Below are 14980 nucleotides of genomic sequence, written 5' to 3' on the forward strand. Positions count from 1 at the left end.
AGGATTATGGTAAGAATTAAATGAGATAGGGGCGCCTGGGTGGCATAGCGGTTAAAGCGTCTGCCTTCGGCTCAGGGCGTGATCCCGGCGTTACGGGATCGAGCCCCACATCAGGCTCCTCCACTGTGAGCCTGCTTCTTCCTCTCCCACTCCCCCTGCTTGTGTTCCCTCTCTCGCTGGCTGTCTCTATCTCTGTCGAATAAAGAAATAAAATCTTTAAAAAAAAAAAAAAAGAATTAAATGAGATAATTATGTCCAAGTTCTGATGGCCCTCTTGCTTTTACTTTAGTTCATGTATCTACTGAAGAACCCCACTAAAGACATACTCAGGAACTTTCTATGGATATTTCATTATTTTATCTACTATTTTCATGTGTTTTTCATCTCAGTGACACTTCACTAAAGTAGGAGTCTTAAAAATGCCTCTGCATACCTAAAAGATTATCTGCATTATTATTATTATTAATATTAAAGAATATAATGGCAATATTCAAGGGTTAGCAATGTCAATCTTTATTGATTTAGCCATGCAGCTATGATGTAATCATGAGGAGTAAAATTATGTTATGTGTGTAGCTCATGGTGTATATTAGGAGGACTGTGAAGGTGTCTCCAGAAAATACTCCCACTCTTTAATCTATAAGATGAACCCCTCTATAAATTTAGTAACCTAATATTTAAGAGATTATTTTGAACTCCTAAATATTTAAATCATATTGCTGTGCTAGTTAAACATGTTATCAAATTTTCCTTCTTTGATATTCTTTTGTAATAACATGATAATACAATGTTGGACCATCACCCCTCTTGCTTGTTATATCTAGTACATATTTTCATGTTTCTGGAATGAAATAACTATCAATTAAAGGTAAATTAAGACCATTATATAAAGTAATCATTTCTTCCAAATACACAGCAAGTGGCCTACATGGTGAAATTACAGAATGAAAACTTCTCTCTTTATTCTATATTAAAAATATTATATCAGTTTTCTGTGGAATTCCTTAAATTACTTTCTATATAAAATTCCTTGAGTGATTTGCTTCTTTCTGTATAAAACCTAAATTTTTAGTTATCCATGTTACATGTAGATAAGAAAAGCAATACATTAATTAATAACCAGAGTGGTTGTACCAACCTGCATTCCCACCAACAATGTAGGAGGGATCCCCTTTCTCCACATCCTCTCCAACAGTTGTGGTTTCTTGCCTTGTCAATTTTTGCCATTCTGACTGGCGTAAGGTGGTATCTTAGTGTGGTTTTGATTTGAATTTCCCTGATGGCTAATGATTTTGAACATTTTTTCATGTGTCAACCACTCTGGAAAACAGTGTGGAGGTCCCTTTAAAAGTTAAAAATTGAGCTACCCTGTGACCCAGCTATTGCACTACTGGGTATTTACCCCAAAGATACAGACGTAGTGAAGAGAAGGACCATATGCACCCCAATGTTCATAGCAGCTTTGTCCATAATAGCTAAATCGTGGAAGGAGCCAAGATGCCCTTCAACAGATGACTGGATTAAGATGTGATCCATATATACAATGGAATATTACTCAACCATAAAAAGAATGATTTCTCAACATTTGCTGCAACATAGATGGCACTGGAGGAGATAATGCTAAGTGAAATAAGTCAAACAGAGAAAGACAATTATCATATGGTTTCTCTCATCTATGAAACATAAGAACTAGGAAGATCGGTAGGAGAAGAAAGGGATAAAGAAAGGGGGGTAATAAGAAGGGGGAATGAAGCATGAGAGACTGTGGACTCTTAGAAACAACCTGAGGGATTCAGAGTGGAAGGGGGGTGGGGGAATGGGATAGGCTGGTGATGGGTAGTAAGGAGGGCACGTATTGCATGGTGCACTGGGTGTTATACGCAACTAATGAATCATCAAACTTTACATCAGAAACCAGGGATGTACTGTATGGTGACTAACATAATATAATTAAAAAACATTTTAAAAAATTAATAAGCAATTATTAATACTTTACCTTAAAAATCAAATTAACTCTTCCAAAGAGAAACGTTATTTACATTGCTATAACACTGTATGCATGCCTCTATCTTTCCACTCAACAAAGAAAATATTTGTAATATATGTGTTTATTCAAATGATTATGTGGAAATTAAAGAACAGGGGCCATGAGTTGATAATTTTTAAAAATTTTATTTTTGAAGTATAGTTGACCTACATGGTTACATTAATTTTGGGTGTACAACATAGTGATTGGACAATTCTACACATCATGCAAAGATTACCACAATATGCTTAGTTACCATGTGTCACCATACATTATTACAATATTATTAAGTATATTTCCTATGATGTACTTTTCATCTCCATGACTGACTTATTTATTTATTTGTTTGTTTCTTTTAAGTAGCCTCCACAGCCAAAGTGGAGCTTGAACTCACCACCCTGTAATCAAGAGCCTCATATTCTACAGACTGAGCCAGCCAGGTGCCCCTCCATAACTTATTTATTTTATAACTGCAAGTTTGTACCTCTCAATCCCCTTCACCTATTTTGCCCATCCAGCACATCCCTCCCCTCTGGCAGCCACCAGTTTATTCTCTGTATTTGTGAGTTTCCTTCTGCTTTGTTTGTTCATTTGTTTTCTGTTTTGTTTTGGTTTTAGATTACACGTATAAGTGATTTGATATTTGTCTTTTTCTTTCTAACTTGTTTTACTTAGCACAATACCCTAGAGATCCATCCATGTTGTCACAAAGTGTTGATCGTTTTTAAATATTGTGCCTGCCATTTTATCTTGGATATAATAAAACCTTAATCAATAACTGCTGAAACGAATAGGACTGAGAGGGTGAGAAACAGAATAGTTTGCTCTTGTACTAAGGATGGAGACAAAGGGCAACCCCAGGTGGGCTAATGAGATCAAAGTAGGTAATCCTGTGTAAGCATTAAGGAGTACGGAGTTTGAAATAAGGTATGGCAGTTCTCAAATTTCCCTTACTCTTACACATACACAGTTAGCAACAGAATTTATGGCTATAAAAAGGGACAATGCATTCTGTCATCTCCTTGAATGTCATTGTATTTATAGTGAAAAAAGCTGTCAACAATTTTAACAGCCCTATAAACTCAAGCAAAAGTCATTCGATTACCATTTCAGCCTGAGCCTAATCATTTGTAGAAAGCTTGCTGCTCATAATAACACCTGTAAAATGAAAGCATGTATTTCAGAGGAGACTTTAGGTTTCAATGTGTTTGTTTATCTCCATATCCCCATGATGTAAGCACAACCTGTTTTTAAGATGTCAAAAACCTATAATGATCAACCACGCTATGTGAATTAAAATACTTAGTTTCTACAGCCTTTAAATAATATATTGCTACAAGGCAGAGAGTGTTCATGCTGTAGAATTTCATTAGCTGTATTACATTTATCTAATATATGGCTTTACAAATACATTTTAACATTGATTTAACCATGTAATAAATTCTCCTTTGTTTTCAACCCAAGAATATTTTTATATGAAGCAATTTTAAGTAAATATGTTATTCTTGTGAGTGTGCTTGTCTATGCAAGTGTAATTCCGGTGTTGGATTTTGCTTTTTTGACTTAGGATACTGAATACTTAAAACTATTTTGATAGATATTATTAAATTCCTAAGACCATAAAATTGGGTTGAACTTATGAAGAGATATCATAGTGGGGAAAAATACTTGTAGCAGAGAGTCTTATATCCCTTTGCCGAAAATTTTAGGCATTTAATTTTCATCTGAACTATATTTGTGGTACACAAATGTCTTGGGAACAATTTATTCTGCATGCTGGGAACATTAGAGAGGAAACTGTAAAACTCTTAACTTCCTACAAACTCTTTACTAGCTGCAGATATATTAAGAGAGAGGGGAAAAAAAGGGAAAAAAAAGGCTAGCTGAGAAATAAGTTTACCAAGCCAAAAAAGGGAGAAAAACAAGTCTCAACCTATCTTCCCTTCTAAGCAGCAACAGTGACTCAGTCTCCCCAATAGCAGCTTAGGGTCTACCTTGCAGCAAGATCAATGAGATTGGCTAATCAATTGATCAAGCAATGAAATAGAGAACATACACAGTGTAAATATGCATGAACAGAGTAGATAAAATACATTTGTATTTTACATGTATATATATTTATGTGTATATACATATACACATACACATCTATATGTACTGTATATATATATACATACATTTATATGCATATATGTACTATGTATGCAGTTGTTCAGTTGAATTTAGTTGTTCAAGAAAACCATTAATCTATTCATTAAATAATTAATAAATGGACCAAGAAAATGCATGTTGTTGAGTGTATAAATTCAGGTGCTTTTATGGGAAAACAATATCTAATTAGACTATATCTAATGTGTGAAAGAAAGAATGTTTATTGAAACTACGTAAGTGCATTTATAAAATGAAAAAAAAAAACCTCAATCTTGTCCCACACCATTTAGTCAGCATACAACAAGAGCAACAACACTAATATCATCACCGCTTATCTCGATTATATTTTTTCTTCGGCTTAAAATTTTCATGTGACTTCCTGCTAAAATTGGAATAAAATCCATATTTAAAATTTTCATGTGACTTCCTGCTAAAATTGGAATAAAATCCATATTTCCTCCATATTTCCTCCAAGTAGGGTAATGCCACCCTACTTGACCTAGTCTTTGTCTACACTCCTGATTGCATCCCTTCACCATGACCATACTGTTTCATCAATACTTTCATTCTTTGCTTTCTGGAAAATCTTTTTCTCATCCCCATATCAGTTCTTTACAAATTTTGTTTAATTTTCCTGGAATACGTTTCTTGTAGATCTTAATAAGGCTGGCTCTTTCTCACTATCAGCTATCAGCCCAAGTATCAGCTCCCAGAGAAACCTCTTCTGCCCACCCAAACAGAAGATATCCCACCCCTTGTCACTCACTACCTCATTACTTGCTTTATTTTCTTTCTAGCTCTTTTTGATGTCTCATATTGTTTCTAGGTTTATTGTTGCCTCTCTTTATTAGACTGTAAGCTTCATGGTTGCAAACACTTTCTTTAGCTTTTTCATGATTGAATTATCAAAACTTACACTAACATACTACTGAGTACTCAATAAATAAATGTTTATCCATCAATTCAACATATATTTCTTTTTTTTATTGAAGTGTAATTAACATATAGTATCATATTAGATTCAGGTGTACATATAGTGATCCAACAATTCTATACACTACTCAGTGCGCATCACAATAAATGTACTCTGAATCCCCTTTAACGCTTTTACTCATCTGCCCACTTACTTCTCTTCTAGCAGTCACCAGTTTGTTCTCTGTATTTAAAAGTGGGTTTTTTGTCCTTTTTCCCTTTGTTCATTTGTTTTGTTTCTTAAATTTTACATATGAGTGAAATCATATGGTATTTGTCTTTCTCTGTCTGATTTATTTTACTTAGCATTATAACCTCCAAGTCTATTCATGTTATTGCAAATGGCAAGATTTCATTCTTCTTTATGACTAATAGTCCACCGTAGATATTTACCACTTCTTCTTTGTCCATCATCGTATATTAATTACTTGGTTTGCTTCCATATCTTGTCTATTATAAATAATGCTGTAATAAACAAATTTTTCAAATTTGTGTTTTCAGTTTTGGGAGTAGATACAAAGTAATGGTATTATTGGATCATATGGTGATTTTATTTTTAACTTTCTGAGGAAACTCCATACTGTTTTCCACAGTGGCTGCACCAATTTACATTCTGATCAACAGTGCATAGGGGTTCCTTTTCTCCACATCCTTGCTTGTCTTTTTGATCCCAGCCATTCTGACAAATGTAAGGTGATATCTCATTGTAGTTTTGATTCCCATTTCCCTGATGATGAGTGATGTTGAGATTTTTGCATGTGTCTTTTGGCCATTTGTAAGTCTTCTTTGAAAAACTATCTATTCTGGTCCTCTACCCATTTTTAAGTGGATTATGGGGGGGAATTGGTGTTAAGTTGTATAAATTCCTTATGTATTTTGGATATTAACCCCTTATCAGATATTTCATTTGCAGATATCTTCTCCTATTTAGTAGGTTGCCTTTTACTTTTATTGATGGTTTCCTTTGCTGTGCAAAAGATTTTTATTTTGGTGTAGTTCCAATAGTTTAATTTTGCTTTTGTTTCCCTTACTTCAGGAGACATGAAAAAAATATTTCTATAGCTAATGTCAAAGAAATCAATGCTTACGCTTTTCTCCTAGGAGTTCTATAGTTTTAGGTCTCCCATGTAAATCTTTAGTTCATTTTGAGTTTATTTTTGTGTATGTTTTAAGAGAGTGGTTTAGTTTCTTTCATTTGCATGTAGGTATTCAGTTTTCCCAGCACCATTTGTTGAAGAGAGTATCTTTTTCCCATTCTATATTATTGCCTCCTTTGTCATAGATAATTGACCGTAAACATGTGGGTTTATATCTGGGCTCTCTATTCTGTTTCACTGACCTATGTGTCTATTTTTTGTGCCAATACATACTGTTTTGATTACTACAGCTTTATGGTATATCTTGAAATCTGGGATTGTGATACCTTCAGCTTTGTTTTCTCTCAGGATTGTTTTGGCTATTCATGGTCTTATATGTTTCCATACAAATTTGGGGGTTATTTGTTCTAGCTCTGTGTCAACACACATTTCTTAAAAGCCTACTATGTTCTAGATACTCTTTTAAATGAAGGAAATATAGTAGCTTAAAAATGGAAATGATAGGGGCGCCTGGGTGGCACAGCGGTTAAGCGTCTGCCTTCGGCTCAGGGTGTGATCCCGGCATTATGGGATCAAGCCCCGTCAGGCTCCTCTGCTATGAGCCTGCTTCTTCCTCTCCCTCTACCCCTGCTTGTGTTCCCTCTCTAGCTGGCTGTCTCTATCTCTGTCGAATAAATAAATAAAATCTTTAAAAAAAATGGAAACAATAGTTTTGATTAAAAAAAATTGTTGAATCAGTGACTCTAGAAAGCACCAGCAAGGGTAGGACCAACAGTTTTGAGTCTGTGTTTATTGTTATGTAATTTTTAACTCCCGCAAGAGTCTATATAAGAGCCTTAGCTTTTGCTGTTTCTAAATTAGGATCAAATAGGGGCGCCTGGGTGGCACAGTGGTTAAGCGTCTGCCTTCGGCTCAGGGCGTGATCCCGGTGTTATGGGATCGGGCCCCACATCAGGCTCCTCCATTAGGAGCCTGCTTCTTCCTCTCCCACTCCCCCTGCTTGTGTTCCCTCTCTCGCTGACTGTCTCTATCTCTGTCGAATAAATAAATAAAATCTTTTAAAAAAATAAATAAATAAATANTCCCGGTGTTATGGGATCGGGCCCCACATCAGGCTCCTCCATTAGGAGACTGCTTCTTCCTCTCCCACTCCCCCTGCTTGTGTTCCCTCTCTCGCTGACTGTCTCTATCTCTGTCGAATAAATAAATAAAATCTTTTTAAAAAATAAATAAATAAATGAATTTAGGATCCAATAGTCACAAACCAGGCACAGACTTGGAAGACATCCTAATTTTTGTCTAGTATATTTTCCTTATCTGTCAGGCAAATATGAGCATAAACACACTTTTTCTATATAGCTAAAGATATTCCTGCCTAAGAAAAACTTTTTAAATGCAACAGCAAGTTTCTAGAATTTATTCATCTAGCAAAACCGACACTGTATACCCATTGAACAACATTTCCTGACCTGCAACCCCTGGTAATTACTATTATATTCTCTGTTTCTGTGAGTTTAACTATTTTAAACAGCTCACATGAGTAGAATTATGCATTATTTGTCCTTCTGGACTGGATTGTTTCATTTAGCCTAATGTCCTTCATCTGTGTTGTCACAGATGGCAGGATTTTCTTTTCTTTTTTTTTTTTCTTAAGTCTGGATAATATTCCATTGTATCCAAATGCCATATTTTCTTTATTCATCTTTCAGTGGACACTTGAGTTATTTCCATATCTTAAGTATGGTGAATCGTGCTGTAATGAGCATGAAAGTATAGAAGTCTCTTTTAGATATTGATTTCATTTCCTTTGTTTTGTATCCAAATGAAGTTGCTGGATCAAATGGTACACAACATAGTGCCTATTTTTAACAATACAGTATTGTGCACTTCAAAATTTGTTAATAGTGTAGAACTCATGTTAAGTGTTTTTACCACAAAAATGAATAAATAAATAAATCCTACACTTGAAACCAATTTTACCATGTATGCTAACTAACTAGAATTTATATTAAAAATTGAATTAAAAAATCAAAGAGACAAAAGGAAATTTTGGGAAGTGTTTATATATATACATAAAATATATTATATATATACATATATAGCTTTGGTGGTTGTGATAATATCATGGGTGTTTGCATATATCCAAACTCATCAAATAGCACACATTAAATATTTGCATTTATTTGTATATTAATTATACTTTAATAATGCTGTTTAAAGAGCAGACAAAAGCAAACAAAAATAATGCAACAGCAAACAGAATCACCAGGTCTCCAATTGGAGGTATACTAAATTACCTCAAGTCATTGCATCTGGATATGATATAATAGGGTTATTGTTGATAATCTAGTATCCAGGAATTTTGTCTATTTCCCCCAAGTGATTTTCATATTGGCCTACTCATTCTATAACATGGTTATTCTTCAATCTATAGTCAGAATTCTGAATTTAATACTACCATTTCATCTCACATAAAATTTTCCAAGAAATAGATTCATAGTTCAAAGTGAACTTAAGGGAAAGTATATGGTCAAATGTCTTGAAATTCTAACATATATTGTTGTTCATTATAAGACTATCTAGAAGTGTCAGTGGGGAGTGAGAAGGAAATCAACATCTTTTATCAGACAGTATCCCAACATCAAGTGCTATTGTGTCACAGCTGGCAAAATAGCTGAGTCTCCTTTTAAAATTATTGTTATTATTTTTTAAATACTTTATTTATTCATTTAATAGAGTGAATGAGAGGGAGAGCACAAGCTAGGGGAGAGGCAGAGGGAGAAGAAGACTCCCCACTGAGCAGGGAGCCCCACATGGGGCTTGATCCCAGGACCCTGGGATCATGACCTGAGCCAAAGGCAGATGCTTAATTGACTGAGCCATCCAGGTGCCCCTAAAATTATTTTACATAATAAACTCACTCTAAATCAGTGAAAAATTATAGAAAATAGTACAAAGGACAACTATATGTCCACTATAGAGTTAAAATACATGTAAACTTGTTTGTGTATATATGTGTGTGTGTATGTGTGTGTGTGTTTTGCCACACTTATTTCAGATTCTCTTTATTTTAGAGATTCTCTTTTTAACATATGCATCATAAATGTATCACTAAATTGTGACCCCCATTACCTTGCATACCCAATCTCCCTCAGTAACAACCATTAGCCTGAATTTTCTATGTAGCATTTTTATGCATGTTTTGGTATTTTTACACTAAATATATTTATTTACAAACAATATAAAGTACCATTTTGCATGTTTAAATATATAGAAATGGCATCACCTGAGGGCACCTGAGTGACTCAGTTGGTTAAAAAGTCTTTGAAAAAATAAAAAGAAATGGCATCATCTGGGGTATCTGATTTTACTCTTTTTTTTCCCCTATCATAATTAGGTTTGAGATTTGCCTATGTTAATGCAAATATATCTACTTTATTCCATTCAACTGACAATAGTATTCTGACTAAGGAACTCTTCCATTATTTTTATATCTTGCTATTATAAATAATGATACTCTAATAAAATATCCTTGAGTATGATTCCTTGTGTTCAATGGCAAATATTTCTCTAGAATATATGTCTGGAAGTGGAATCTCTGAGTAAAAAGGAATTATCCTCTAACCTACTATTCTTGAATTTTCCAGATACTACATAAATTTATACTCTCATCAATAATGTATAAGAACACTAATTAGTCAACTTTCTTTCTAAAGCTCAGTACTGTCACACTTATGAATTCTTGTACTTTGATTAGGGTGTATATGAGTTTATGAGTTAATTTGCATTTACCTGATGTGTATCAATAAACACCTCAGACTAGATGCATTGTTTTTCTAGGGTTGCCATAATAAAATACCACAGACTGGGTGGCTTAAATAGTAGGAACTTATTTTTTAACAGTTCTGGGAACTAGAAATCCAAGATCAAGCTGTTTGCAGGTTTGGGTTCTTCTGAGGCCTCTTTCCTTGTCTAATAGATGGCCACCTTCTCACTGTGTCTATATTTTCTAAGAAGAGGGAAAGGAGGACTCATTGAAAGACTCAGTATTTAAACTGAAAAAGACTATTTCAAATTATATTATCTAAATTATTCAAGTGCCCTGAATTTATGTAATAAAATAAAATTAAACACTACTTTTAGAGGTTAAAATAATCATAATTGAAAACATTTACTGTAGAAATAATTGTAATAATAGCTTAAAGTTGTTTTTCAAGTTTTATGAGCAATAATTTCTTTATATTTTCATTAAATAATATGTTTACTAAAGATGCCTAAAAATCTGAAAGGTGTCAATAAATGAATATGTGATTTTTATTTCTAATTAAATAAACTGATTCTAAATGGCATAACTTTTTGATTATTCAAATAGGTTTCAAGTTTCCAGAGAATTTAAAAAAAAAAGGTTTTTTAGGTTGCTCTGTTTTTAATGTGTATTGTTCACTGGATGAAGTAGCTCCCATTGAAATCCCCAGAGGAGAAGGAATAGGAAAATAGAAGTAGTATGTCTATCTGCTTGATTCTCATTCTCTGATGGATCTGCTTTTCTTCATCCATGTGGTAGATCTTTCTTTGAACTCAATGAATGTTCTTTGTTATACAGTGTTAAAGATGAGTACAGAAGTGATCATAGTTCAGTGCATGGAGTGAAGAACAAGAGTATTTTGCCTTCAAATGAGGTCAGTTTTCAAAGTGGTATCTCCCTTCAATGACACACTTAAAACCAAAGGGCAGAATATTGAAGAAAGACCAATGAAGTAATTGAGCAACTGAAATTCTCACATTAGAAACATAAGAACTAGGAAGATCAGTAGGAGAAGAAAGGGATAAAGAAAGGGGGGGGTAATCAGAAGGGGGAATGAACCAGGAGAGACTGTGGACTCTGAGAAACAAACTGAGGGCTTCAGAAGGCGGGGGGGCGGGGTGGAATGGGATAGGCTGGTGATGGGCAGTAAGGAGGGCACGTATTGCATGGTGCACTGGGTGTTATACACAACTAATGAATCATCAAACTTTACATCAAAAACCAGGGATGTACTGTATGGTGACTAACATAATAAAAAAATATTACTATAAAAAAAAGAAACTGAAAAAAAGTTTTTATATTTAAACAACAGAAATCTTAGAATTCTTCAATGTTTCAAGGCAACACAATTAGATTTAGTTTCAGAACTCATGGAAACACAGCTTTCAGGTTGTCACTAGAATAACAGACATTTTTGCTGTAAGATTTATAATTTAGATCTTGATATCAAAATCCATTAATCAAATGTATCTGTGGGTAACAAGGTTCAATTCCTCTGGGACCACCCGAATATATAACGAATGTCTTTAAGAATTATCTGACTAAGGGGTGCCTGTATGGCTCAGTGGGTTAACCTTCTGTCTTCGGCTCAGGTCATGATCTCAGGGTCCTGGGATCAAGCCCTGCATCTTGCTCCCTGCTCAATGGCAAGTTGGCTTCTTCCTCTCCCTCTGCCCCTCCCCCTTCCCTTGCTCATGGTCTCTCTCTGGATCAAATAAATAAATAACATCTCTTAAGAGAAAAGAATTATCTGACTAAATAATGAGAGATGGGAACATTTATCCATTATGTATCATCTTCCACTGGCAGAATCTTGGCATTTGGGATGCTAATACCTCTGCAAGTTGTATATGCAAGTTCTGCCACTATTGGTAGGGTGTATAAAGCCTGAGGATAGGAGGCAGAGATGCAGTACTCACAGTAGAGACAAAATGCTATAAAGCCAAAATGAGATCAAGCATCCAAGGAAACAATCTATCCAAAAATGCCTGAAATCAGAGATGGGATAGAGTGGATGCAATTTTAGGTATCAAAAGTTCCCCAAGCAGTTCACCACTTGTGCCATATTGATCTGCTCATGTTTCATATATATGTATTCCTGTGCCAATGACTCTGAGGGGTGCAATCTCTACAACAGACCTACTACAAAAGAATTAGAGACATGTTGTATGTCTCACTGTTGCAACTGTCCTTGAAAGTCATTATCTTCCTTATCAACATCTCTTCTAGTTTCCCATTACTCTCAACAAGGTACGCAGCTGGAGAAGTTTGTTTTCCTGATTATGTGCTATAAACTTTCATGCCTGTGTGATCTGAGTCTTTGCTTATCTTATTATTTCATATTTCCTGTGATTGCTCATTCACCATTTTCACTAGGTGTGGAAGTAATAAGAAATGGCATATCAAATACCTCAAGTTCACACATGCATCCATTGCGTAATAGAAATTTCAGCTTACTGTGATAATCACAGCTGTTTCTGTGTGCCAGTGGAATAATTTCTTGTCTTCTGGTCCACTGACCTGAGAAACACAAAATAACCAGGTAATAGTAAAAGCTTCAGATTTAGGTACCTTTCATAGGTTATTTCTTTGCCAGTCAGATCTCCCTTCAAAATTAAAAAAGAAAGAGGAAAGAAAAAGAAAGAAAGAAAGAAAGAAAGAAAGAAAGAAAGAAAGAAAGAAAGAAAGAAAGAAAAGAAAGAAAGAAAGAAAAGAAAAAGAAAGAAAAAGAAAAAGAAAAAAAGAAAAAGAAAAAGAAAAAAAGANAGAAAAGAAAGAAAGAAAGAAAGAAAGAAAGAAAGAAAGAAAGAAAGAAAGAAAAGAAAGAAAGAAAAGAAAAAGAAAGAAAAAGAAAAAGAAAAAAAGAAAAAGAAAAAGAAAAAAAAAGAAAAAAAAATCTCAGCCTTAGGAAGTTTATCTTGGGGACTTACCTTTGGCTGTAAAGACAGTCATCTTTCGAAGGGTTGGGTTTCCATTCCTGGAAAGCCTATATTCAAAACTGGTCATCCTTCTCCCTCAAATTGTGACAATTCTGAAGGCAATCCCAGTTTTATAGTACTCCATGGGATATACTAAAGCGTATATGACTGCACTGTTACCCAACTTATCCTTTTGCCAATCCTGATTCCTTCCCTTCCCCAATCCTGCTTCCTTTCCTTCTCCTAGATGTATTTATCCCAAGAACTGTATTAGTCAAGATCACCCAGAGAAACAGAATATATAAATATTAAATATATGTATTTAAAGATTTATTATAAAATGTATAAAGTATGGATTCATGCAATTACTGAGGTTGAAAGTTCAATTATCTGCTGTCTACAAGCTAGAGACACCAGGAAAGCCATACTGTATATAGTTCAAAGGCCTGAGAGTAAGAGAGCTGAGGATGATTTCAGTCTGAGTCTGAAGGTCTGAGACTATTGATGTATCAGCTCAACAGAGAGTGAATTTGACTTTCCTCTGCCTATTTCTATTCAGACCCTTAATGGATTGGATGATAACCACACACTTTGGGAAAAACAATCAGCTTAAATTAGTCCAACAGTTCAAATGTTAATTCCTTCTGGAAACACCCTCACAGACATACCCCAAAATAATGTTTAACCAGATATCTGGGTACTTCATGTCCCAGTGAAGTTGACACATAAAATTAACCATCACAAGTCCATCCCTAGTCAACCTAGCACCCACATGCATCTCCTAAACCATACTTACGATCCAAATAAATACAGTAACAAGATCAAAATTCTGCCTCGCATTTACAACTGTCCTGTGTACAACTGAAAATGCACCAAACCTTCCTCAGAAAAGGAAATAAAAGTCCTGAGTGATGTTTACTCTTCTGGATAGTCCATAGTTTACATATTATGATATAAAATTAATAATACTTAAATACTATAATATGAAGTCAATACATCTTATGTTACATGATAAAGGACTAAGAGAAAAAAGAAAACAAAGATGTACATATATATGGAAAAATTTACATATATGTTTAATACACACACACATACACACAAAACTCTTACATACACAAACTAAAAAGAAAATACTCATGCTAATTGCAATCTTTGTTTCTATAACTTGTCAATGGTCATAGCTGTTTTTCATAATTACCTTCTTCCACTATCCATTCCATTTTCCTTATGTTCTTCAAAGTACTTCAGGGTCATGTGTCTTTACCTGTTGAGGTGACCCAAACATTTATTCCTAAAGGGTCTAGGCCATTAGTAACCTTGCCTGGATTGGGTTGTTATAGTTTTCCATTGACCTTAATTATACTCCATTGTGGAATAGTAGCACAATTTCCCCCTTGGTAGTGAGGATCAATCTCTCTAGCCTGAATAGTAACCCCCTTCTTTGCCTATTTATCCAGAAGTATGAGGAGACCAAAGAGGCTGGGCAGCAGTCTTAACTTGCAATTCGATAGAATCATTGCAGGGTTTTCTGATGGAAGCATTCTTCCCTCTAGAACTAAGATCTCTAGGTCCACAGAGCATAAAGCCATGGGAACAGATAGCAGATATTTTGCTAATGGATTACTAGATATAATAGTGGGTGATGCCAGTCCAATTTCCACCACTTGATTCCTGGACCTGTGAACCTTGGCTATGAAAGAAACAGCACCACTTATTGGAAGCTGAGAACATAAACTTCCAAAGAACCTTGTCGCAGAACAGCAAGGTATTGCCACATAGCTGGCACTATAATTGAATTCTCAAAAACCAGCTACATCAGAATGGTGTGGAACATGGTAAGATCAGTGAATTCCATGAGGATAGGCCTATTGATGAACTTCATTTGCTGTGAAGTGAGTTCTTTGATCAGAAACAATGCTGTATGCAATACCATAACAGTGGTAAATCCACAGATGGTGGTTTTGGAAGAAGCATTGCATTCAGGGAAGACAAATCCATATCCAAAGTAAAT

This window comes from Ailuropoda melanoleuca, chromosome 8 (assembly GCF_002007445.2).
Source record: "Ailuropoda melanoleuca isolate Jingjing chromosome 8, ASM200744v2, whole genome shotgun sequence".
Classification (NCBI taxonomy): Eukaryota; Metazoa; Chordata; class Mammalia; order Carnivora; family Ursidae; genus Ailuropoda; species Ailuropoda melanoleuca.